Source organism: Pipra filicauda, unplaced genomic scaffold (assembly GCF_003945595.2).
Source record: "Pipra filicauda isolate LSUMZ 115617 unplaced genomic scaffold, ASM394559v2 scaffold1_size10287979_pilon, whole genome shotgun sequence".
NCBI classification, from domain to species: domain Eukaryota; kingdom Metazoa; phylum Chordata; class Aves; order Passeriformes; family Pipridae; genus Pipra; species Pipra filicauda.
Window position 1 is genome coordinate 21661 of NW_024104310.1, and position 23420 is coordinate 45080.

General features: G+C 38.1%; 2 long non-coding RNA genes across 2 annotated transcripts in view; one reads left to right on the forward strand and one right to left on the reverse strand.

The window, feature by feature from the left end:
* LOC114004194 overlaps nucleotides 1–23420 on the forward strand; it is a 49198-nt gene that overhangs the window by 3067 nt on the left and 22711 nt on the right. The gene's annotated exons all lie outside the window — the stretch shown is intronic.
* On the reverse strand, nucleotides 4365–11740 carry LOC120323155. Its single transcript, XR_005563345.1, has 3 exons — nucleotides 11673–11740; nucleotides 6633–6862; nucleotides 4365–4731 (listed from the first exon to the last, which is right to left on the reverse strand). It is a non-coding gene; the product is annotated as an uncharacterized LOC120323155 (long non-coding RNA).

Below are 23420 nucleotides of genomic sequence, written 5' to 3' on the forward strand. Positions count from 1 at the left end.
AATCAGTATAGACCTAAATCTAAATCTAAGTCCTACCTTAGATGATGACTTCCACTGGTACATCAAATTTGTCATGCAAATGGCCCTTAGGGCTTTAATTTTCAGAACTAAAAGAACATATAAGTCTGCACAGTTTCCTTGAGGAGGCTTGGAAAGCTTTTACATCAAACAAACATGCCATTGACAGCTTTCAACCCAACAATATTAGTACTACTGATCTGAATAGGATAACTGCATTAAACTACTGAACTGAGAAAATCAAATAATGCAAAACTTAAAGTTAGTTGTATTTAGGAATTGAGAGAGAAATGGGATTAATGATAAAATGCTTTGTGCATAGCATCAGTAGGAGAGGGGATAGAATCGCAAAGGATAAAACAGCAGGATCTTTCTCTGACAGGAGATGGAAATACATGATAATTAGCACTAAATATTAATTTTATTTTTGTCCAGATATAAAACTAGAAAATCCACACCTCGAGTGCTGTGTCCAATTCTGGGCCCCTCATTTTAGGAAGGATATTGAGGTGCTGGAGCAGGTCCAGAGAAGAGAAACGAGGCTGGTGAAGGGACTGGAGCACAAGTGTTATGAGGAGAGGCTGAGGGAGCTGGGGCTGTTCAGCCTGGAGAAGAGGAGGCTCAGGGGAGACCTCATCACTCTCTACAACTCCCTGAAAGGAGGCTGTAGCCAGGTGGAGGTTGGTCTCTTCTCCCAGGCAGCTCTCAGTAAGACAAGAGGGCATGGTCTTCAGCTGTGCCAGGGGAGGTTTAGCTTAGATATTAGGAAGAAATTCTTTACAGAGAGAGTAATGAGGCATTGGAATGGGCTGGCCAGGGAAGTGGTGGATTCTCCATCCCTGGAGGTTTTCTAAGATGAGACTGTATGTGGCACTTAGTGCCATGGTCTAGTAACCAGGGCAGTGTTGGATCAAGAGTTGGACTTGATGGTCTCAAAGGTCCCTTCCAACCCAGCTGATTCTATGATTTATCTCGCAGTGTTGCTTCTTTTCCTCTTGTTAACTGCTACCATCATGATCAGGCCTTTAGAAAGGTGACAGTAGAAACAGTGACTTCCATGGGATGCCATTGATAACAACATTCACATGGCAGCAGCCAGATAGAAGTCAAACTTGGAACTGCTGGTACACAGCCATACATGTGTGCATTCAGAAATGAAGAACAGTAGAAATCATAATAAGTAAATATGAATAATTTAACAACTGGGGTTTTTTTTCTGGAGAAAAAGAATAAAATGGACATTTAAACCTGCAGGAAAAAAGATAGTTATCTTTTCCCCTCAGCTGACTTTGAAGGTTTCTAGGACCAGACACCTCCTGGTGCAATGTAGAGCTGTCTCAGAGCTGCTTACTCTAATCAGGCCCTCCTCTCCTAAGTTCAAGAGTGCTCCCTGTGCCAGTGGTTGGCCAGGAGTAGGTGCCAAAAACTGCCAATGTGGCTTTCTAGCTGACAGATCTCAGCTGGTTCCTCAATCCAGCTTTGTAAATTGGCAGAACAATAAGGTTGACACCTGGCTAGTTAAAAAAAAAAAAAAAAGGCAGCAAAGTCAAAATTGATCCTTACTCCTTTCTGTGATGACTTGCACGTGTGCTGACGCTCTCTGCCCGAGATTTTCCAGGACTGTGACGCATCCCTGTGCTTCTGCCTGGCCTCTGTGGGGCATCACTGCACCCCACGAACTCCTTGCTCCCTGACTGCACCCCCTGATGGTGCAGCGGCACCGAGGGGGATCAGTCAGACATGGCCAGGCTGCGCAGGGGCTGTGGAGAGGAACGTGGGTGGTGCAGTGTTTTAGCACAGAGCAGTCTGACAGCCGGCTGCGCGGTGCGCTGGGGATGCTCCTCAAATGCCTGGCAGGCGGGAGGGGGCCGGCGGGAAGCGGGAGAGGTGAAGTGGGTAACTCGCTCTCTGCGGGCGAGACGCGGCTCACCGCGGAGAGGAGAGACCACCACACACCGCTCCCGCCGATTCTCCTCCCGGAGGGTGTTTTGGATGCGAACCGCAGGGAGTTGCTTGCAGGTTGTGTACCTTGTTCTGCCTGTCTGTGTCGTCTTCCTCGTGTCACAGCGCCTCGAAGCGTGAGCCACCACCAGAGTGGTCTATGCCAGTACCCATGGGAAGGGCTCTGTGCTCGCTTCAGCCGCTTCGTTACCTTGCCAAAACAATTAGCGGTCAAAAAAAAATATTAGGAATTTACAGAACCACAAAAAATGCTTGATAATTTGTATTACACACAGTGCTTGCATCGTGACTCTGTTTTAAATGTCATAAAAAATGTTTCCCATCAAGGAGTGGGAATGCATGTTACATTGTATTTTTTAAAAACAAAATATTGTTTTAGGAGCCAGGCTGGAGACTTGCGCTGAGAATATTTAAAGCACCAATGGCACAGTTTAAGAAGAGGCAAAAAGAAGTCTTTAACTCTATGTTAAACAAGCAAAAACATGAGTGTGCCTAATAAGTGAAAGATTTTGGTTATTGGTTTTGGCATTGGTTTTTTTTTTTAATATGAATTTTAAAAGTTCATTCAAATGTCTGACAGGATTTTAAGTTCTGGAAATACAATTAACTGCAGAGCAGAGGATTAAAAAAAGGATACTTAACAGTAAAATACAAAGAGGACACAAAACCTGAAATAGCAGAGGAGCACTAGATGAAAAAGACATCCAGAGGAACTATTGATCTGCTTCCCACTTACCTTCAAAAGCTTATTAAAATTATTGAAATGAGAAGAATAAGCCTGAAATAGAGCTGTATTTCCAAAAACCTTGAAACCTTTCTAGGTGCTCTGAAAAGAACATTTAAAACATTTCTAATTATTTGAAAACTTTTAGATAATAACCCCAAAACAGCTAGTGACAAGTCTTTCTGCTTCATACAAATCTTAGTGCAAGATAGAGCTGCGGGGGCTGACATGGGATCAGCTAATCCAGGGGCATGGAGCTCCTCCCCTATGAGGAAAGGCTAAGAGAATGGACCTTATTCAGCCTGGAAAAGAGAAGGCTTTAAGATGACCTAATTGCAGCCTTCCAGTATCTGAATGGGGCTTACTAGAAGGATGGGGAGGGACTATTTACAAGAGCATGTAGTGACAGCACGAGCGGGAATGGCTTCAAATTGAGAGTAGGTTTAGATTAGATATTAGGAAGAAATTCTTTACTGTGAGGCAGTTGAGGTACAGGAACAGGTTGCCCAGAGAAGCTGTGGATGCCTCATCCCTGGAATTGTTCAAGGCCAGGCTGGATGGGGCTCTGAGCAACTTGATCTAGAGGAAAGTGTCCCTGCCTATGGCAGGGTGGTTGGAACTAGATCTTTAAGGTCCTTTGCAACCCAGGCCATTCTGTGATTCTGTAGTTACCTAAAGAGACAGACTACTGGAAGATGTTTGCCTAACTTACTTTTATAAATCTTCAATATCAGATGTTCCAAAATGTCCCAAGAATAAGTCCTCTGGAATCTACTCTAGCATCTTACTACATCTTATCAGGGAGATGTTTCTGTAATGTCTAGCTCGGCTATTTTTGCAATTAAAACTCATTGTATTTGTTGCTTTCAGACAGCAGATTCTCTTCTGCATTATAGATAAGCACAACATTATATTACCACCATCCCTGAAACCTTCTGTAAGTAGCTGCAGACTGCTATGATGTAGACCAAGCAAACAGAATTCTTTTTGCTGTTGCTGTTTCTTATGGTTTTTCAGTTTCAATAATTTTTTGTTTGGTTCTGGATTCTTTTAAGAGTCCATTCTATATTATCCAAAAGGAAGATAGGAATGTCAAATCATGTTTTTACTTTTGAAATTAGCAACACTAGTATTCTTAATCTGATCTTAGATTTTGCTTTGATAATTGAAAAGAAAAACATACATTTAAAAGCATTTAAAGGGTTAATGTGTAATCGAAATAACATATTTGATCAAGATCAGACAATTTTTTTTTACTAACCCCAGGAGTGGGTTAGTAATAGTGTAGGACAACAGGATGTACAATCTTCAAAAATTTTTGGCACCTTACTACCAGATTAATTATTTGAATAACTTCAGTTTAAATATTTCATAGGGAAAAAAGCAAGATTAATAAAGAACAAACTATATTTCAAACAGTACAATTAGACAACCTTATATGAAATTCCTCAAGACAGAGATGGCAAATACCAATCTTAGAAGAAAATAGCAACTACTAGTTCCTTGACTTCTCCCTATCTTACCATTATCCTAACTTTTCAGCATGTGAGCTTTACTTTCCAAAACACACAGATTCAGATAAATGTCATAGTACAATCAGTGAAATTCACAGTGGATTGGCTTTTGCAATGTGCTCTTGAAAGATAGATGATCTGTCTGAAAAGAGATCTTTTTATTTAAGCAGATGACAAGAAATATTTGGCCTGATCTTAGCCATAAAACAAAAGCATTTCATGCTGTCCTGAGTTAATCAACGTTCAGTGAGAACCAGGACTGCCACATGGAAATCTGCAGGCTGCCATTCCAGCATTAGAAAAATGATGCTCCTTCTCGGGATGAGTCATTTGACTTGCACTGCAGAAGTTATGTGTTTTCTTATCGTTCAGGAGAACATTCCCCTCATGTTTTCCATCTTGATTCATGATTCACTCATGATTGTTTGATGATCCTAAAAGAACAACGACCTTCTTCTTGAAAGCGTGCAGGCAGTCCTGGAAGCGTCCGCAGGCACATGACAGGCATACCAACTAGGTTAGAAATATAAACAGGAAATTCAATAAGGCTGGATTTTGTAACACAGGAGTCAAGGGGCAGCTTTGTCACTGACTTGCATAATCGAGCCCTAAGTGAACTCAAGAGAGACAGAATGGATAAAAAGGGAAACACTTCTTCATTTCACTACATGGTTCAGTGCTGGTTTTTGAAGTAAGACTCTCCTGTCCTTAATAAATTGGTAATAAATCTGTTTTCAAGACACAGCTTTGGCTAAAGAAGTTTATTATTAAAATCTTGGCCTGTGAAATAACACAGTGACTTTTTTCACCAAAATTTTCCTTACTAATAATGAACTATATTAATTGGAAACAAGTGCTTGTGGGAAGGAAAAAAATTTCTTTTTAGCAAAGCACATGTCCTTAAAGGTAAACTGATTTGTGTAGAGACTGTAAGAAGAAAAGTAAATGTCATTGAATTTCTGAAACTGAAAATTAGATGGTGAATTCTCAGTGTAAATTATTATGGAAACTTATCTCAGTTACCCATGATTTTCAGCTGTATTTGGCAAAATGAAAGCTTATCTGGAGAAAGCTGTGATAATTGGCACATTACTTCATTCTACTACTATCATTGTAGTAATTCATTTCTCAAATCAGTTAAGAGCATCTGACTAAAAACAAAATTAGCAGAATTAGAAACATTTCTTTATATCTTCATCAGAGCCTGGGATATGACACAGACGTTTTCAATATACCTCAGTATTTATTTGTAAACTTCATAATGAAATGTTTTGATTAAACCAACTATTAAGCAGGTATAAGAATTTTGAAAAACTCTTGAATTCTGTAACAAACCAAAATGCTCATTTCTTATTATTTCCTGGTAAGATAAGCCATGGAGGCAAACTGACCCTCTTCAATTGTCCCTTGTTTTGGTGGGAGTGAAGAGGAGAAGAACAGTTGGAGGTCCCTTCCCTGTCTGGTGATGGGCAGAGGACCAAAGTTCTCCGGGAGTAGGATTGATGCTCGGCCAGTTGGCAGCCCCAGAGCACCCAGGGACCCTGCAGAAGTGGCTGAGACTCCATACATCCCTGGCACATCAGTCCTGCACTCACTGTGCCTGTGGGAGTGCAGTGCTGATGGAGTTTAGGAAAGAGAACTAAACTCACTTTTGTGTGAAAGAGCACCTTCTTCTGGAAATGACAATTCACTCCTTAGTTGAGCACATTTTTAACTTTGAATACAATATTTGGCATATCAGGGAGTCATGAAAAGATGTGGGAGGGTTTTAGCTGTGTGTTTCAGCTACTTAAATATGCAGTGAGAACCTGAGTTGTTTTCATTTGTGTTCAAAAATAATGTGGTACATTTTTTCCGGTCTACTCTAGATAAATTTAGTGGTCTTATTCATGTTAATAAAAGTCATGCAATATGAGCACAAGCCAACACTGAAATTATCCCATAGTGGTGTTTAAATTAGTAGAGAAAAATGTGTTCACTCCCAGTAATACTGGATTCTTTTTGCCCCTTTCTTTTTAATTTCTATTAATACAAATTATTTGAGCATTAGTATATTGGCCTTAATTAGCTTTCATCTTTCCCCTTTTGATTTAAATATTGCCAAGCTCCATTAAACTGGCTGCGTGAATGCCAGAAAATGGTCTACTAGTGAATTCCAAGTGCGCGTCTTTGTCGCAGTGTAAATTGAAAGGTCACAACAAGTCATCTAATTGCTTGGTACATATTCTATTAATTGCACTTTTAATGTGTAAAGAACACTAAAATTAGCAGATAAAGGGTGCTATGTTCTGGTAAAACATCAAGCATGCCTGAATTATAGTCAGACTACACAAGAAAATGGTTCTAATATCTGTTCAAAACCTTTTTATATAGGTCCAGCTCCCTTTTATTTTAATTGACAGTGACTTGCTCACCTCCAGTGCTCCTGCCGTTGGCTCCTTTGCTTCTCAGAGCAGGGATACTTGGAAAATCCAAGGGTAGGAAACTGTCCTCCCCTTCTATTTGCAGGATGTGCTCTGTCCATGCAAGAATGTAGGAATTCTGTGGTACTTCTCAGTATTTGTCTCTCTTAATTCCTTCAGAAGGTGTGTTTATACTGTATCATTTCTCTAAAGAAACATTGTCAAGATGAAAAATTGAAGGCCTAGGAGTTAGGAAAAAATTAAGATGGTGAGACTGCTTTAGCTTTATCTAGTTTCTGCAAAAATTGATGAATAACAGCTGCAGAATTGGTATTTGCCTAATCCTGCAAAGTGCTGGCTCCTCTGAGTGCTAAAATGCACCCTATATTCCTAGCTTGTCAGAGAATATATTTTCCCCTTTTTAATTAATCAGAAAACTTACTGTCTTGAGCCAAACCCCCCACTCTTTCCACAATCATTATTACATCCTGATACATATGTGGGACTTACGCATCACTACTTCCAACAATATGTCATCTTTCAACCAGATATCATAAACCAAAGATCAGTGAAACAAAACTTGTCTTAAAGCAAGTCACTCAGCATCAGACTGGAGCATTCCTCACTTTTTAGGACGTATTTAGTACTCTGTCATAGCTGGTTCTGAGAAGCTGAACGATTTTTCTCCCTGTTTCAAATGATGGAGTTTAATCTTTGGAGACAAAGCAGCATATAGTGTCTTACATGCATATGTTATGAAATGGCAGCTTTCAAATTGCTTTGCATTTCTAGGAATTGTTATAACAAAAAAGCTGAGCAACCATTTTGGCTCTAGTAATTCTTATGGGTACGGTCAGGAAAGTAAGATGGCAGGATAAACAGAAACAAAAGCACTCATTGCAATAATATTCTTTTACAAAAGAATTACAATTTTTCTTCAGAAATCTTGGCACAGTTTTGAAATGTCAAATTTGCTTTTATTTGCTACAAGAAATTATGTGTTGACTAAATTAAGGCACCTTTTCCCTAAAAGTTTTAACACAGAAATTTTGAAAACTGAGTTATTCAGCTCAGCAGCCAAAAAACTGTTCAATTGCTCTGTTGTTACTGATGATGCAGGAGATATTTGTTAAACCCCAAACCTAATTCATTTACTTATTTGTTGCGTACAACTGAATGTGGAAAACATGGAAAATATTAGAAATACAGTGGCAGCCTTGATGTTGCATAAGGACCAGGTTTTGTAAAAAGACTTCCACATTATATGACTAAAATACAAAGCAAGTGGAATTTAGACACTAAATTAAAAGGGGGGAGGATACAGAAGATCCTTTCCACTGGAATTGTCATTCCATTCCCGATTCACTTTTGCTGGAACACATATGCAGGTACCAGAGAGGTCACAGACATGGAGCAGTTAAGTAACTGCATTTGGGTCTCCAAAATATTCCCAAGAAGTGTATTTCCTACCCCCTTGTGAAGATATTCTTGAAACAGAATGTCATCATCTCGTGCATAAATATTTGTGCTGGGAAGACTTTTCCATAAATAAAGCTTGGAACATAATCAGGCAATAAAAAATAGGTATGTTACTTTTATAGATAAGGAGTGTTTCCAGTGATCTGAATACCAAACAAAACAAACAAAAAAAAAGATTTTCAGAGTATAGATGGATGTACTAATAATTTTAACTGTGGCAGGATGTGGCTTCCCAAAGTAACAAATTTTATATATTCCTGTGGTAGAACAAATTTTGGTTCTATTGTATGTTTTTAGAATTGCTGTCCAAAACTTTAGCTGATGTAATTCAATATATATTATTGAGTAGAGTATTGTCTACACTTATTTTACAAACTATCAGTCTGCACTGTGAAGTTATTTCCATTTTTACTTTTTTGAGAAGCGACTGCATCATGAGATGGATCCCAAAAGGCTTGACAGTATCACTTTTGAAACTATTTACATTCCTGACACTGCATAATAAAAATTTTATTCTGTTCTTTTGTGACTTTTTTTTATTGCTCGCTTTTGAAACATCATGTTTTATTATCCTTCAGTCCTGTTATCAATCTTGAGCAATAAGACGACTGTAATGACCAGTTTTAATAAGTCTATTACAGATTTCTATGTTGATTTGACATACCTAAGTGTAGTAAAATGGTTTATGAGGAATAAACAGCTGAGTAATATCACATGCATATCCTCGGAGATGAAGTGATTGTAGAAGAGAAATAAATAATTGAAGAAGACACAGTCTGGTTATTTCAGTTTCTGAACTCCTAGGAAACGATGTGGGACTGTGTCACAGATGGAGTCATGCACTTTACTCATAACAGAGAGGCCACAATACACTATTGATAGAAAAGAAGGAGTTAACAAAGTTCAGTGGTAAATGTGACAGTTGTTTGACAAGATTCCACGGCGAGGTACTCCTGGTTACTTGCTGCATGGAGGAGAGGGTCAAACAAAACTGTCCAGGAGACCTTCCTATTGAATCATGAAGCTCAGAAAGGACCTCTTTGCTTTCTAAAGTCCTTCTCAGAGAGGAGTCTGGGTGCAGCTGGATCCCAGACGGTCAGTGGTTTATGTCTAAAGGATTATGTACGCACCATCAATCCTTTGTATCACTTAGCTAAGATTTCAAAGCTTAGCGTGCTGTTAATCACTTACAGAGAATCTATAGTGGCAAAGAATCTCTCAGCTTCAAAGACTAATCTTGGGAGACGTCCCTGCTCAAGGGGGAATCCTGGCATGCAGCCTGCTGCTGTGTAAGAGAGCTCAGTGGGCCCTGGACTGACCACTATTTATGGGGTAACGATTGACTTACAGTCATATTTGCATAACAGCAGGATGTCTGGGTCACCAGTCCAGACAGGCCCTGTTGCCATCTGACCCACAAAGTCCAGAGTAAGCTGGATGTAGCTATCACAACCCCACTGGGGGTTTTGGCTTAAGCAAGGGGATACCCACAGTGTGTTAGACACTATAGGGTTCTACGCTTGAGATCTTTATGGTCTGATCACAGAATGGGTCAGATTGGAAGGGGCCACAGTGGGTCACCTGGTCCCACCTCCCTGCTCAAGCAGGGTCATCCCAGAGCACATGGCACAAGAGTGCATCCAGATGGTTCTTGAGTATCTCCAGAGAGGGAGACTCCACACCCTCTCCAGGCAATCTGTTCCAGTGCTTGGTCACCCACACAGTAAAGTTCTTCCTCATATTCAGGTGGAATGTTCTGTACCTCAGTTTCTCCACTTTGCCTCTTTTCCTATTGCTTGGCACCTCTGGGAAGAGCCTGGCTGCCACACACAGTCTTCCTATGTACACATGTAATAATATGGATGTAAGTGTGGTATTGGAGAGATTTTTTTTTGAAACTCTTAAAGGGCCATGGGCTGCAAAGCAGGCTCAGGCATCTGCTTTTTGGCTCTGGTATCCATATGGCCATTCATGTGGCTTGACTGGTGTGAGAGGGTACCTGTGTATTCAGAAGTGTGCATGCCTACAGTATGTATAAATATATAGGAAAGGCAGGGATCTATTTCTATATCTGTTTATAGCCTTCTATATTTTCACATTCTGTCTATATGGAGTTTTGCCACTAAGCTCTGGGAAAGTTGATACTTAATGCTGCCTCATGCCTCAGACAGGTACACTAGGTGTACCTGGAAGCCTAGCACAAAGGCTGACTCTCCTGTGATGATATTCATCTGCTTGGTAATACAAGCCTAGGCTTCTCTGTGGGCAAATGTTCCTCCAGTGTGACTGATCAAATAGTGGCAAGCCAGCATTTAGGGGTGTGTCTGTACCTTGGGTTCCATTAGTCTGTGTTAACAGCTGGCAGCGTGAGCCAATATTGGCTGTTTTCTCCCTTTACTCACTCACATCCCCACTACTTGACTGTTTGGACATTGATATTCTTCTGAGGAATCCCTTTATTTTTCAAACAAAATTACGTGTGACGAAAAAAGCCTGTTATTCCCCATCTGAACATTTGGCATTTGGACTTGGGTTTTAACAGAAACAGTTACAGAATCAGAAAGAGGAAATGCTGTAATGTGACCAAACCTTAGCATGCCTAATCAAGTTAGTAGTGAGAAGCTTGGCTATTTCTGTGAAAGTGTTAGATATGTATTTATTAACCACCCTTAGTTCTCAGAAATCAGTATTTTTTTTCGCATATTCAAAGACATCAAACTATCTCCCTATATGTACACTCATACAGTTCTGAGTGAATGTTTTCTGTCTCTCTAAATTGTGCCAAAATTAAAAGGGAAATTTAGAATTTGTTTTTTTTCTTTTGCACGATAATTTATAAGGAAGTTAATTGTGCCAAAAGTGTGCTGTCTATCAGACAGGACTTAAGTATATACAGTATTCTGAACAGAGGGGAACTCTCTTAGCCCTTGACTCCAGCCAGCCCAAAATTGTAAAATCATATTAAAAACATATAATCATATAGTATGATAATATAGTCATGCAGCTTTCACTTTTTTAAAAGCTAAATACATTAGCTGTGAAATATATTTAATATTTTGTGTTTTTACTACTCCTGCGAGTAGTGAAATATGTGAGGACACCATATTTGTACTCTTGTCTTTAAATGCTTAAATTCTTTAATTAAAAACTTCATTTTCATTCAGTTACATAGAAGAAAGCGACCAAGTTTGGATCATGGAAAAAAATCCTAATTAGATATTATAAAAAAATGAACACCAAGACCCATAAAGCTACAAATAATTAAGGCCTGTAACCTACCAGCAAATAGACCTTTCACTTCTTTTATGATGTATTTACTCAGTTTCAGTAAACAAGAGACTTGGGATGTGGAGAAGTCACTTCCCAATCAGCAGGGTACCTGTATCTCTTACTAAGGGAAAGGGAAATCAGTCAAAGTGGTTATTTTAGTAGTTTGATGTGCAGTAGCTGGTGCATTAGAAACCCATAGAGCTTGCTTAATGAGGAGTAATTTAAGACTATAGTTAGTTCACTAAGTTGTTTTGGGGTAAAATGATGACTGCAAGAGACTTGGAAATTTGAGCGCACACTCACCTCTGTTCCTCATTTCTTCCTCTGTTCAGCTAGAGAAGATTTGTGCAGGCTCTGAAAGCCCTTCTGCTGCAAAAGCAATGCAAAATTTAGCTCAAACCAAAAGGATAATAAACGATTTGAAAGGTAAATAATGTTAATTAATAATAATTTACTGAAAAATTCTCATATATTTTCAGTATATATTTTCCCATTTTATCTTTGACCTATCTGTAAGTATTTCAGATATCCTTTGGCATCCCATACTATTTGGCATCCCATACCATCTCCTTTGGCAACCAGACTGTGTCTACTTCAGGAACACTGAGTAAAACAAAATTATCATGAATCTTTCAGAGACAGAAAAAATAGTTTGCAATAATCATACACCGTACATGTCCTTTTTATAAGCTACTGTCAGAAATATTTATGCATTATGTACTTGTTCCAAGAAATTACAGTACTGTGTGTATTTCGGAGATAACATGTAGAGGAATCTCTCCAGTATGTTTTATTTATTTTGTATGTTGGCATATATTCTAATAATAGATAGAACTTGGGGATTATTTTTTTAATATTAATGTTATCCTATATATGGAAATACAAAAAAAAAAGTCTTAACTGGAATAAACCAAACACTTTGACTACTGTATTGACATTTATGCTTGAGAAAGTTCTGGCCTGGAAGCTTTTGCAAAGCAAGTTAAAAGGCCAATCCCAGCCTCTGACCCAAAAGGGAACATTTCAGTTCAGGCTCAATCAATTGAAAATGCAGGGCAAAATATGCCTTTAGATGACAGAGTTTGATTTACAAGATACACAAATATTTTCCATCAAGCTGAGCTAATTCAGGTTTGTATTTTGACTTTATATGTAGAATGTCTATAACTTATTTATGACCTATTAAGGAGATTGTTTCCAGTGTGTAAGAAATCTTAATTAGGACCACTGTTTTTAAAAAAGAAACTCACAATTTCTTTTATATCCTGTCATCAAAGGCACTAAGGAGAAAGCTTCTGTTCTTGTTTTTGTGGGGCTTGGTTTGCTTTTCTCCTTGCTGTCTATTGAATGTCAAGAGGCCATACACATTTTATTGTACAGTCATGTCTTTGAAGTCACCAAAGAATTTCAGAATTCTTCTGAAGAGTTTATTTCTTGAAATACTTATTCCCCTCATGAAATCGTGATTCCTGAGGGGCTTGTGAAACCATCTGAAAGGGCTGTTGTCTTAGTCTAAGCATAGGGCAAACAGCATTACATAATGTTTGGGAGTTTAACATATGCCACAGGCCTCATGAAGAGACAGGTGACATGAAGAGCAAGCCTTCCAAACTCATTCCCATTCACCCTTTTGGCATACCATGTCCTGGCTGCTGCCCCTAATCGGGGCTCGGGGTGGAAGAATAGAAGGCAACAGACTCCTGGGGACACAGTGATATCTAGATCAGGATGAGTGTTAGTAGACACCACTGAAAAACAGGTAATAGGCAACTAAGTAAAAGACAAGGAAGATAATATTCAGAAGCACCAGCAGATAAAATTATGTTGATAGAATGAAGACAGTGGTCCATATACTGTACAGAGTGGCCCAAAGCCAGCAGCTCACTGCTGCAGGGTTACTTGGACATGCTTAATCAACATAAGTATTTCCACAATACCCCAGTGTCCCCACAAGGTATCTCACATACCCTTGGGCAGAAAGGGGTAGCAGGAGTACAGTATGCTGTGAAATATATAAGCCTTTGCTGTTTTTCTAGTAATATCAATAATTACACCTTGGTTTATCCTGAGACCAGAATGGGCAGCCAGGACTGAGTGATACCAAGGCAGGATTTGCATGCAGCTTTCCCTGTGTCAAGGTCCTTTCAGATTTTCAAATTTACAAGGTAACTTACTCTGTGTTTTCCACTTTATTTCCTGAACTTATTAAGAAATATAATAACCATGACAAACAGAGGCTCCATCATCTTTTACCCAGACTAATCTGTCATGTGAATCAACTTATTCACCATTCAAGTGAATAAGATTTCATGAGATTTCATAACTTATACCACATGACTCTTGATATCATACAGCTACGAGCAAAGAGAAGAATTGGTTACCTAGCCAACAGTGAAAGTGCTAATCCTTCCTCTTCCATCATGGTGCAGCATCCCCTGTATCACACCGGGAAGCAGGAAAGCTTCCGCTTCAAAAGCTTCTTGGGTGAGATCATAGAATCATAGAATAGTTTGGGTTGAAAGGGACCTTTACAGGTCATCTAATCCAACCCTCTACAATGAGCAGGGGCATCTTCAGGTAGATGTTTTATACTCTCCAGCTTGGAGGCTTAGTCTATACCATTTTCGAAAGTTAGTGGATTCTGAGGAAACTGTCAGACAAAACATCGTGGCTGCTGGAGACAGCAATTTGCAGGTGATTGTGGCTGAATGACGGCCCTTCAGCTCTTTCTGACCACCTGTCCTGCCTACCTGGTACTCTCACTTTGAGCACCACTGTCAGTGGGCAGAGCAGCCCAGGCCTGGGGTGTGTATGCCGCCCAGAACCGCCTCTCTAATTCCCTGTGGTATGGTCTCAGCTTTGGTTGGTGTGAAAACATAATATGATATAATTGAGGCCGATCAGTTTGTATATTGTGTGACAGAAGAAGGGATGTGGTAACCTGGTTATATTTGCTTGAGGCCTATTTTCTTCTGTCTTATTTGAACATTTCTGTGTCAGGCACATGGTATGACTCTTGGGGATGGTCCTGTGCAGGGCCAGGAGCTGGACTTGATGATCCTTGTGGGTCCCTTCCAACTGAGCATATTCTGTGATTCTGTCTTTGACTTCTAACAGAAATGCATATACAAAGTTTGTTTACTTGTAACCCATGACCTCGTTTGTACTAGTCCCTCATCATAAAGTTGCCTTTCTCAGGGACAGGAGTATTAATGAAGGTAAATATGCTGTCATATTCTCCCTGTATGGGTGTATAATTTATTCTTTTGTATTACAGGGAATCAGCAGGTTTTCCAACACTATAGATACCAGGGCAGTGCCCAAGCAACCAGCGTGGAAGGCTCTGTTCTTTCAGATAAATTAGTAAAAGTAATGGGGTGGATCCATCTTATTACTGGAAAATGTATTAAGGCAGATTAATGCTGTTAGGCTGAATAACACCATAAAGTTGGGAGATGTTGCCAGGTTCAGGCTAATGAATGCCAGTCCCAGAGAGGACTACAGGGTGCATCTTTCTTCAGTGAATAGCAAGGGAAATGAAGGTACTGCTGAGACTGAAAGGCATCTTAATACAAGGACTGAAGTGTCTCCTGCACCTGAAAGGATCTTTATTTTTCTGAGGGAACTTTCTTGGGTAGCCTTTATTTCAAAAGCATGAAAATAAAATTGACTGAATTTACTGGTACTTTCTGGGAAATACAGGCCTGAAAATCTTCTTTTTAGTTATTGAGAGTGAAAACAAAAGAATTCTGGGTCAAAGCTCACTCCTTTCATAGCCTTTTATTTCTTCAGCATAGATTTGATTTCTGCATAAACTTGATATTATCTAAACTATTTTGCTTGAGTGCTGTCATGTCATTCTCTATGTGAGTCCTGCCAAAGGAATATTGACTGTTGACTGTTTTCCTCTAAGGCTTTAAGGTGTGTTTTTAGAAGTGCCTCTAGGGCTTTTTGTTTCTTCTTACACCTCAAAAGAAATCTTGCATGTGCATCCTTTCTTTCTTCCTCTTTACATTCATCAAAAATGAACAAAGGGTGATGTGGACAGTGAGTTACAGTCATACATAAACCATACGTCTGTCTCAAGCTATTGCTGTGAAAGCTGTGTTGAAGACACTGTTTATTGAAAGCCTCCTGTGGAAGTCACCAGGGGTACAACAAAGTGCCAGCAATTCTTAGTTGTTTGGGATGTTCAGGTGCCAGAGCTGCACACACATCCCGTGGGCTAATGGCAGAGATGTCCAGAAGGTTGATCACATAAGCGTATCCCTAACAGATCGCAGTGCTGCTGGTCCCTCTGTAAGGATTTGGAAGGTCTTTCTGCAATGGCAAATGAGTTCTACTAACTTCCCGGGCTTCCAGAAATACTAATCAGCAGTTCTAGTCTGCAGCACATTTATTACACCCTGACGTGCTGGAGACAGCCTGTTACAAATAGAACTGCCTCGTGAAAAATGCTGTTCCAGTGTTTTATAATAAAGTGCACCAATTAGATGCATTCATTAGGACAAACTGCTTGTCTTTTCTTATATTAGATCTTTTAAAAGGCCCAATGCATTTCATAGCTCATTCTGCTCTGTATTATTATTAATTGAACAGAGCACATTACAAAGTTTTAATCCAATAACTGTAAATACATAATGAATAATATTTCCTTGGAGGCTGCCAGGGTTGCAGCAGCCCTCTTTGCAGCTTTGCGTACTCAGAGTAAGATATATTATGGTAAAGTTCCCTCTTCCCTGGCTGTAGGTTCCCCACAGGTATTGCAGGGACATCACCAGAGCAAGGAATTGTGCGTGTGTGGTAAAAGACAAATGTGTCATTCGTTAAAAGGCAAATTAGGAGCCAAGCCTAAACTGCAGCCTTTCAACTTTTTCTTGTTGAAAAGGGTCACATGCACCAGTTCTTCATGTTGTCTTGCAGATCCCTGGATGCCAAAAGGAAAACAATGTTTTAATTTTAGCAGCATGAGGATTCCTAACTGCAGCATATTATTTATAAAGGGGAAATGGTAAACACTAAATGAAGACAAAAGGAAACATTCTGTTCCTCTCTGGGGGAGCACAACATTATTATACAAGGTTGTGATTGGGCATAGTAAGATGAATTGAGCTGCTGTGCCTACTGACAAGAACATTACTTCTTAGATTGCTACTAATACATGAAGTAGCTGGCACTCCCTGCCTGTACTTAGGTAACGGATATGATCTCAGCAAAAGGAGCCTGAACTTGATGATAATGATACAGGTTTTCATATAAAAGAAGACTCTAGGGCATGTTGAAATGATTCTTTTTTTTATTGTACATACTAATATTTTCATATGGAATAAGTATTTGCAGTAATTTATGCTTGGACAGTACTCAAGTGCTTAGGAGGGCTAATTAGCTTGAAGAGAAGCAGTGCTTTAATAAAGTCCTATGACCATTAATGAAGCCCTATAACTTCCAATTCCAAGCTATTTTATGGTCAATCAGCATGAAAAATTGTCAGAGAGGGAGATGAAGATATCCTTGTATCTGTTCACCTGCTGAAAGTTACAGCAACATGAGTTATTTTCAGAAATTCAGATTTTTGCTCTTATTTAGTGAGATCTGCTTTTCTTGGATCTAGGGCTTTGGTACCTAAGAATATGTGGTACCATAATATTAATTTCTCAATACATGATCCCATTACAACTGAAAACACTTAGGAGAAATTTTAAAGAGGAATTTTGTACCTATAGTCATTTTGGCCTGAAAATATCCAGCCAGAAGGATCAGGTCATAGTGAAGTGAAGAAGTAAAACATATACTGAAAAACAAGGAAAAGGAAAAGGAAAAAACATGTAAGCATAGGAGCTACTGAAAAGCTGCAAGCCTTGGGAATGTTTTTCACAAGAGATAGTAAATCTTAGATTTGTCATCCACTAGATATCCACAATATCACGAGATGCATGATGTTACTAAGCACTGCTAGGACTCTGTGGATATGTGGTTATTATCAGTTTCATTCTTTAATTCCCATTGCTTCATTACCTTTCTATTAACTGCACGATGATGAGTCTGCAGAAAGGCAGTAGGATATGTAACACACACCTGGAAACAAGGATGGGAGAGCTACAGTGCTACTGCTTCTCGAAAGTTTTGAAAGCACAAATTACAGTGACGTGTGCTTTTACCTGGCAGAGTAAGATCAAATATCTACCCCATTTGATTGAAATGGTCCTAGCATTTACCTGTGCCAATCGGGAAAATTCATAAATCTCATTACTTTGAAGATTTCATTGCATATTCCATAAAATTCTTTCTGTTGGTATAGCTAGGGTCAGTTAGTCCACATACTCGTTTTTGAAAAGAAGCAACTTGATGCTTCGAGATGAAATTTAGACACCTAAATCCTAACTGTAATCCTAATATCCAGCTCAACTACTGCCTAACTCTGGAGACACCTGACCTCCTTAGGTGCCTCCTTTTTAATCAGACGAATTCCCAGGTATTGACAGATTGACTTTTAAGCATACCTAATTAAAACTTTGTAGAAGACTGAGTAGATTTACAGCATGTGGCTACATCTTTTTAAAGATGCCTTATCCAAGACTGAGCTTCAGCACAAATGCAGTAATAGTAACTGTTTTGATTTAAGGACATACGGCAGAACCAGAACATCAGCTCTGCTGTATGTGCTTCCACACATTTGTGCAATGATCTTAAAAAAGGTAGCGACTAAAACATACCCTCCAGCTTCAACTCAGTCCCTCTAGAAAACCAGAGCAGACCTCTTCCTTCAGCTATGTTTTATAAGACAACTATAGCATGTATTTTAAGAAAAGAAAACAAGTTCCTCCCTATTTCCAGTAGAGTTTTCCAGGAGTTTTCTCTCTCAGTAACATGGAATGGACATCTGGGTCTTAAGGAGACAGTAGGAAATGATGGAACCTTTTCCAAGAGCATTTTCTGTTGGAAAGCAAACAATAAAAATACGAGTTGGAATGGCAGCAGGCCATTTAAAACAATCTCCAGACACTGCATTAACAACCTTGACACATAGAGAGGGTTTGGTATTATGCTGTATCAGCAGATATAAAAAAAATGAAGCATCTGGCACTATGGACCTCAGGCCTGGTCTTCAGGTCAAACCCACAGGTATTCTCCTAATGGGAAAAAGAAATGAGTGTTTATGCTTGGGTGCTTAATAATTCAAGCTGGAATGTAGAAAACTCAGCTTTCAGCATCTGCTCCAATTTTAAATGAACAAAATGAAATTAAATGCTTGAATGAAAACTCTCCAATCGGGAAAGTAAGGACTAAATTCTGCCTGCCATATTTCAGGTAACAGTTTATTCCTGTTTAAAGTAATTTTTGATCTCCAAAGTCATCTCTCAGCACAATTATAGGTCTGTAAAACTATTACATGTCCTTTATTTTCTTCACTAATACACAGTAAAAATACAGTTTAAAATGCTTAAAAGCCTTTTAAATGGAAAAAGTATCTTACAGTGGACCCGAAGTCTGTTTTGAAATACAATATGGTTCACATATCATACAACATTAAAAGGATTATGCCATACCTCAGTTGTTTTTAATATATATAAAGATTTTAAAATATTCTAAAGTCATGTTGTAATACTGAAAGTCATCAACAGACAGATTCAGGTATAGGAACTACCAAAAGAATCTGAACCTCTTAGATGGCAATTTCTTTTTACCAAAAAATCCAAAGAATATTTTTTTGAGTATGAAACATCTCATAAATGCTTTGAAGTCCTTTAATAAAAAGGGTTTATTAAAATCCAGGTGGCATTTATTTAACAGTGTGAGACTGAACATTTGAGTTTCAAACTCAATGTAACATACTCTTCTCCCTCTGGCTTTTACAGTGAATTGAACCCTTAACTCCCTTCAGCAATTTTGGAAATCTCAATTTGTAGCAATTATGATGAGAAGCCATTACTTGACAGAAAGAAAGAAGAGTTAGTTAAGTTGAAGAAATGTATCTAGATTCCTTTTAAAATAATGAGCACACACAAATAAAAGGGGAATTCTTGCCAGAATTTTACAACTCCCTTTTTTAATTTGCATATTAAATTGTACATCTATCAGTTTCTGTTAATTCAGCAAAATAAGAACTTCTTCTGAAAGTAATTGTGTTATTAGTCTACCTTGGCAGTAATGATCCTAAGGTGAAGGTAGCAAGTAATCGTATTTCTAACTGTGTCTTCTTTTTAATAATTAGTTGTAAAATTACACTGTGCCTTCTCTGTTCATGGGAACTTTTCTCTCATCTGCACTGCAGTTGAGCCATATTTAAACTAAAAGGTAGATTTCTGCTAAAAAGGCAAATTTCTTTGGGCTAATACTTGTTCAGCATGTCTGAAGCCAATATTCTCACACCTTTTCCAGTTGTAAAATGCTTTACCAATTTTCATTTTCATTAAACTTTTCCATATTACTCTGCTTTATGTAATATAAAATTAGAAATAATGCCCTTGTTTATGAAAGCTTTAACCAATTATGAGAACAAGGACACTGGAAAAGCAATAAGAAAACCTTGACCAAACAAGGAATAAGTGACCACTTCTTCCTCTACACCTATAGCTCTCACAAAAAAATGTAATTTAAAAAATCTAAAAAATATTGGTATAATACTGGTTGCAATGTATCTTTATAAAAGTTGTATCTTGCTTTTGCTTTTGGATTTTTTTTGGCATTTACCTAGGTCAAACTGTATTTATATATATTGAATGTTATTAATATTAAAATATTCCCTATTATCTCCTGACTGCTTAGAAAAGAAAAAATGAGTCTGTTGGCCATCTCTATTGATTAAAAAATAACTTAGCACAGCTGTAAATGTAAGGGAAATGTTGTCTAGCAAATCCTGGTAACATGGAACCTACTGGACTCTCTCAAAAAACTGCCGGCTGATGTTTATTTGCAGATATTGACCAAAGGCTAGAAAAAGCAGTCCTGTATCACAGATCTTTTATGTTTAAACAGAAATAAAGTGTTCCTTTTATACATTCATTTTTTGTCAGCTAGAAAGATGCTCAAGTGTAAATGTAGAACCCAGAAAAGGAAAAAAAACTCGACAGAATAAATTGTCGAGGCTGCTCCGGTGAATACAGTGAGACAGGGAAAATGAACTCCTTTCCATCCTGATGGCTTCTTCCTCGCCAAATACATTGTTGCATTTTAAGAGTCACTCCACACTATGAAAGAAAAACCTTGCTGTTATTATTTAGAATGTAAACTCATTATTTTAAAACAAATTAAAAACAAAGGTAGAGAGATTGCTGCCAACACTATAGTATTACTTGTGTCTTCCCACCTGTCATTACCATTATTTATTTATTCCAGGGCATACAGACAATAAGCACTAATTATTTGCTTTGTTTAGACAAGTCCCTCCATTTAGAACAATAGCAATTAGAGATTTTTAAAGAGTAAATTTAATAGTATAAATTATAACATTTCTACATTTAGGTCTAGAAATGTCATACTCCTAAGTTGCATTTTTTACCTAACATGTATTTTATTTACTACATATCAGGCTGACATAATTTCTTTTTAAACCAAATACTGATTAAAACCCTCTTCTGCACTACAGAATTGTCTTTCACATTTTAAATGTTTACAAATACTGAGTTCAGGGAATAATTACCATTTAATATCTTTGAAATGGTGTGGAGGCTGGAAATATTTAATGTGTGCATGCAAAAGCTGTCCAATGTCAAACAGAAAGCAACGTAATTAAGTTTTCTATGCTCATAGCCTTGATTTTTTCTTTTCCTGAAGAATCTGAAGCCATATACTCTGCTTTCACTATCCTGGGGAATATTAACCTTAAGGGCTGTGCTGAAAGTTGAGGAGAACAGGGAAACGGACAGATCAAAAGAGCTGACAAAAAGAAAATGGAGGATCACTTGTGAAAACAAAAACAACATTAACGAGAGAATTCAAACTGTTCTTCAGTGAGCAGAATGGTAGAGGGAAGGTTTGTCATCTAAGCAGTCCAATGTGGGCAGCAATGATAAGCAGTACCATGTGTTACTAGGAGTATTTACATGAGCTTGACTAGCTACAAGAATTATTTAATATGATCAGTCATTTTTTTCTCCACAACACCCATAAGTTAAGAATTTGCAGATGTTATCCTGGCACTGCCAGGAACAGATTCACAGTGACCTCAATATGTCACCAGAAAGCTTTTCTGGAAATTCTTTTGTTTTCCATGTGGTGTCTTAGTATATTGGAAACACAAGTATTCTTTTATTTCTTTAGCCACTTTTCTTTATTGTTAAAAAATATTCATGTCACATTACTTTACAAAGTAGTATTTATTCTGCACCAACTAGTCCAATGAAACAAACTTTCAGTTTGATGAATGGTGATTGAAAAGTTGAGTTAGACAAGATCAAATTTATTCTGTTGCATAAAGGGGATGTTAATTGCATTTATTCAGTCTGATCATTAAAACACTGAGAATCCTGAAGTAAGAATTATGAATTAGCATGGCTGAGTCCATGCTAATGTGTAATGTGTGTATGGATGTGTATTTATCTCTGTCTTAGAGTGTACTTTTGGCTTTTGTATTTGTGATCTGTGGTGTGGCTTTAGGGAAATGTCACAAAAAGGGAGATTACCCCAATCTACTTTAGATTATGTACAGTTTACATGTGTGACAGTTTTAAACTCAAGCACCAAATGGATTGGTTACATTTTCTCTACTGAAATTCTTCTGTATTGCACGCTCAGAACCTCCAGCAAATGCATCAGGATGACTGTCATGGGTGTCTCTAAAAATATATAAACTTTCCAAGTAGCACATTGAAAGTCTTTTCAGTACGACTTCACTACTTTTATACAGATAATAAATGAAAAGTTCCTCGTGATCATTTGCCAACTGATGTAAATCAAAAATATCATTCATGTGGCAAAAGACATCACTCCAGTTTATATGACATCTGAGATTTTCAGAGAGCATATTTTACAATGATGGTTTGAAAAATAATTAGCAATATGTCTTTGGGAGAAGCCAGTCTTGATACTTTATTTGAACTGAATTTGAAACTCTTAAATTTATGTTATTGTTGTATTTTTTGGTGTGTTTTGCAGTCTGGTTGGTTGATGAAGTCTAAAAGTTTGATAAATTTTGGAAGGAGATCTCTAAAATTTGAAAATTATATGATCATACTGAGGAAGATTCAAAACAAAGACATGGTGTGTCAATAATCAACAGGTAAATTGCAAAAGTATCAGAAGTTCCAGGATATTTCTATCTAAATGAAACTAGCTAACACCAGACAGATTACAGGTAGAACAAACTATTTTTACAAGTATTGTTCTCTTCTGTCAGCTTCAAAACCTCTCTTACTGTTGACTCCAAATTTCTTTGTTGCAATATTTATAAGCCTGCTCTCATGTGTCTTTTAAGGAAGTGTGAATTAGCCAAATAATGAAGCTAAAATTATAATCTGTTTGATAGCTGTTTGAATAGAAAATCAAAAACTTGCTGTTATCCAGCGGCACACCATAGACTGCCTTCTTTTACCTAAAGGTACTCATTTTATTACTTGTAAAGATAAAGGCTAATTAAATGTTACACAGACTTTCAGCAATTCAAAAGCTCCACTAATGAAGAGTACTATCCTGTTAAAAAAATTGTAAGACAGACAGGTGTAAAGAATGAAAAGAGCCCGTGGAAGCACAGCAAAGGGCACTGAGTGCCACCAGCAGGTCAGTGTGACCACCCTCTGCCATTGGGGCAGCACCCAGCAAGAATATTTTTGGTACTTTTAGAAACACATCAATTCAAGCTATACATCTCATAGAATAAATGAGTATTAAGGAAACTGTGAGAACCCTTCTGGTCCAGCATGGGAAATTACATGGGATGGTCACGGGTAGAGCTCTCAGAAAGCCCATGTACCTCTAACCCTCCAAACATATTTGCACTGATAAACCTTTGTGTCTTTTGGTATGTGCTGCTTTTGACTGTGATCAGGAGACATGTACCATTCTTCCTGATGGATTTTGAGTTCGGTGTTCACAATAAACCAAAGTTGTAATGGA